Source organism: Priapulus caudatus, unplaced genomic scaffold, assembly GCF_000485595.1.
Source record: "Priapulus caudatus unplaced genomic scaffold, Priapulus_caudatus-5.0.1 Scaffold955, whole genome shotgun sequence".
Classification (NCBI taxonomy): domain Eukaryota; kingdom Metazoa; phylum Priapulida; class Priapulimorpha; order Priapulimorphida; family Priapulidae; genus Priapulus; species Priapulus caudatus.
The window spans coordinates 11,934-16,885 of NW_014578016.1; positions in this window are offsets into that span (position 1 = coordinate 11,934).

Below are 4,952 nucleotides of genomic sequence, written 5' to 3' on the forward strand. Positions count from 1 at the left end.
CGACGTCAACGCACGAACAGCATGGCACGCACGTCGCCGTACGGTGGGCACTCACAACACGCACGGCCACGACACGTGTCCCCGGCACACGCGCGGCACGCACGCACGTGTACGGGCACAGCACACGCATGCACCGCACGTGTATCGTGCACACGCACTGCACGCAACGCACACGTGCACAATGCACGCTATGCCACGCACATGTACGTGCCACCGCCAGGCGCTTCGTGACACGCACGCACTCCAACGCATGCCGCGCACGTGTACATGCACACGCACGTTCACTCAACGGCCGACACACCCATACCACGCACGTGGCACAATCAATGCACGTGTAATCGGTCAACACCACCATCGCCACGTATGCCACGCACACGTGATGGTGTACGTACACGACGCACGCACGCACCAGACGGCCCACGTAAAATACGTCACACACGCCACCGAACCACCGGACACTCATACCCGCACGTTACGCGTACACACGCACGACGCACCAGTGTAAGCGTGCACCACTCACGCGACCACACCATGCACGCACGTGTACGACACACGCACGCACGAGGCACGCATAGCACGCACGTGATACGCTGAGCAGCAACACGTCATCTAAAGCACACGCACACGTCTAGCGCCGACAGACGCACGGCACCAGCATGCCACCGACACCGATGTACGTGCACCACTACGCACGCCACGTCTACGTCACACCGCGCACACACGCACGCACGTTACGTGCACACAGGACACGAGCACGGCACCATCACGCGCGTATTACACCGCACGCACGTTTACATACGCACGCATGCATAATACAATCGCTAATAATCGCTATCGGATGTTGTCGTGTAGACGCTACATAATCGCTAACTCGAGTTAACGCTTAACTCGAGTTAGCTTAACTCGAGTTAAGCGTCGTCGTGTAGACGAGGCTATAGTAACAGACCATGAAAGCATATATAATTATGCTGACATTCGAGTAAAACTACGATAAATTGTTTTTTTTATTCTTTTTGTTTTTTTTAATTTGTTTATTTCGATAATTTACAAAGCATACATTACATCGATAACAGCATAAATAAACAAAATGCAGCTAGAAAATTATCGAGGATGAAAACACAAAAAGCGTGGCTATAACACACTTATTTCCATTGTGGTCCAACATAACATTGTACATACTATAAACTATAGCAAATATACCCACGATCCCCAAAATTTCTGAGTGATACTGTGATACAATACAAAACATTGAAATACAGCATGAAAAAAAACTATATACAAAAAAAAACTTCAGCATATTCTGTACAAGTAAAGTGATTAAGGTAAGTGTTGAGCAGTTAAATAAAAAATAAAAAATGATAAAAAATAGAAGCTTTCTGAGTGATACAATACAAAACAGTGCTATATACCACGAAGAAAAAATATAAACGAGAAAAAAACTTCAGCATATTCTGTTCAAGTAAAGTGATTACGGTAAATGTTTAGCAGGTAGAAATGATGTTTCCTGAGTGAATACAGTACAAAGCAGTGCAGAATAACATGAAGAAAAACTAAATACAAAAAAAAACTTCATCAAATTTTGTACAAGTAGTACGCTTTTAGCACATCATTTCAACACTCGGTTCGTACACCATTATATCAAGAGTAGATAATAACATATTTCGCACACACTCACATTTTTATAGATATAAACGTATTGAAAAGTGCAATAGTGTTGGGCAGTTAAAATGGTAATTTTTGAGTGATACAGTACAAAGCAGTGCATATACAACATGAGAAAAAAATAGATACAAGAAAAAAACTTCAGTATAGCCTGTGCTGGCAAAGTGATAATCTATTCATTTATACGAGATTAGTAAAATATAAAGTCACTGTCTTCCATTGTCTTAACCTTTTCCATAAAGTGTTTTTTTACTTGCCCTTTGAAACTAATATATCTGGCTGCAGATCTAATGTGAAGTGGTAGGGAGTTCCAAGCTTCAATTGAAGTATTATATAAATGTCTTTTTTCCATTGACCCCAACTCTTGTTAGGGCAGTTGAGATAAAATATCGGGGAAATTGGAATAAGATTTCAATACAAATACGATTACGTAAATAAGCTAAATTATAACGAAATGTTACGTAATAAAGATGCGGACATCATTAAGACATGCATGCTTACGTATGTAAAATCTTAAGTGCATATTCACATAACAGTGAGCCTTGACACTAGCGTTTGCACATTATATATACGTACGTAGTATTTGGCAGATTCCGGATTAAAAATACCAGGAAAGATGCACACCAGAGGATGCACGCAACAGACCGATTGTACGGAAATTAGGAATTAAGACGACCCAATGCTTTTAATAAAATCTGTGTCTACCTACATCCTACCCTATCCTCCTCCTCCTCCTCCTCCTCCTCCTCCTCATATACCCACGTCCTCCATCTCTTTGCCGCACATTGTTCTCCCTCATCTTTACATCCTTTGCCTCTCAATCCTTCTCCTCTTCCTCCGCATACGCCAAGATGCACTCTCTATTCTTTAACTAGTTTTTACGTGCTCTCTAATTTACATGTATATTTCACACATACACTGTATAATATTTATTATAGCAGATTTATTATTTTACATTACTAAATAACAATACGTAACGTAGAGATATTAGTAAAGTCATAGACATGGTAGCTATGAAAGCATCTCTATATTCACTGTCTACTCCTCATCCCATCTCATCCACCTTCCTTACTCTCGTTCGCCTCTACATCACAGCATCTGTGAAATATATACTTCCCTTTACCCCCTCTCTCTTCCTTTCCTCCCCACACCTCAGCTGCCTCCCCTCCCGATATATATATATACAAATATATGTTTCAAAGCAGGGCATTACAGATAAACAAAGTACAATTAACGAAGTACAATTAAGACATGATGATGATGTGCTGCCACTGTCTGAGCACATCAGCTGTGTCACTGAAAGCAGTCTATATTATACAGAAGCTTTCATCATATTATCGGACATTAGTCCGTATGTCTAGAATAGGAGAATAATACATAAAGCTAACACGCAGACAGTTAATTAACAACACAGCATTCTAATGCAATTAGGATGAAATGTATATAAACTGAGACTGATTAAATAATTGGGAAATTCTATGCAGAGACATACAATTTTTTGTCAGAATGAAGAAGGCCCGCACAATTATTATATTATTTACAGGATATAGACGTGCAAAAATAATTGGCGTAAGATACTTCTTTAAAATATCGGTAAAAGCAACTTAATAGAATTGTAGCGAATATGTATTAGCAATACTTTACGAGATCAATAATATGACATATCCTAGCACCAGTAGAATAAAATGCTGCTACAACATTGATACTCTTATAAGCGGATCCAAATGATTAAATCATTACCGTAACAGTCCGATACGGTTTGGAGGTTGGATTCGAGCATATAACGTACGTAATAGTAACTGTATATTATGTAGTGGAAATAGTTAACGTGATATCTTAGTACAAATATTGTAAATGCAGTGCGCGTTGTCGCACGTAGGTCTAACGTAACGGCATATACACGTATTTGTTAATATAACATTCCGGTGCAAATCTAATACATAATATAATGTATCATTAGGAGTAACAAGATACGAGAGCAGAATTAACTCTAATAGAATTCTACAATTAGGGTAGAAATATTGTCATATGAATGCGAAAGAAAGATTATTGTACAACTTAGGATAAATGTAAGAAATAGGATTGAATTATGCTAAAATTATTCTATCGCGATAGTATAATCACGCTACCATTATAATAAGATCAGAAATAGAGAAATCTTGAGCACAACATCTGACATGATAACAAAGAAATATAGGCATAACTAGGATATTAGTTACAGTTTATGGATGCCAAAAAAATCACAGATGTGCGAAATGTGATAGAATCGCGTATATGAATATAAAAATCATTACCATAATATGACGAGATATAATATTAGAAACATTATGACAAGACATAATATTAAAATGACATATGAAAGCAAAAGTAATACGAGTCGTGTCAGAAAATAGGATGAAGGTAATTGTTTCGACTGCAAAAAAAATCAACATATTATTATGACATAAACGTAACACAGCATCTGATAGGATCAAATCATTATAATTATCAATATCATAATTGCTGACACGAAAAGAATAAATTAGTAGATCAATGATGATAACAGTAACATATGCCATGAATGCGAACAAAGAATAACATCCTAATACAAAAAGACACAATATTGCTACATTTAGATAACCTCTATCGTTTATTAGAATTAATATTTTATTAAAACTATAATATAGTATATATATATAAGTTGATATATTATGAGTATAGGCTTGGTAGTATAGATGCTGCTATCATACGAAATTTCAACTTATAGTCACTAGCGCCGACTAGCGGGTACGGCACAGAAACGTATAAAACGTACTATTTGCGGCAATTCGAATGTAAGGAAGCCAAAATCATCTAGCATTATTAAAGAGACGCGTGCGGATAGTTTTCCTGCTTCACATTTCTCAGCTGATTATATTCTCTCTAATTTAGGAGTATAATTTTAGGGAATTAATATTTTTATCAGATATTAGGCGTGCTATTAGCAGCACAATCTGATGCTGGGTTCTAAATATAAGACCTTTTCTGGCGTGGCATTTTGTTTTTTATATACAACACACACATACGCACGCACACACAGACACTTAGGCGCGCACAAACATACACACCAACACGCATACACACTCACACATACACGCGCGCATACACGTGCACACATGCGCATGCGACTTGAGCGACCACCCCCCTTGAATTGCTGGACCATTTTTTTATAGCGAGCAAATATGAGAATTGATGTCAAAATTCAAACAAAGGAGCCGGAAACGGAAATGTTGTGCACAAAAGTGAGGCTCCCAGAATGCATCATAAATTAA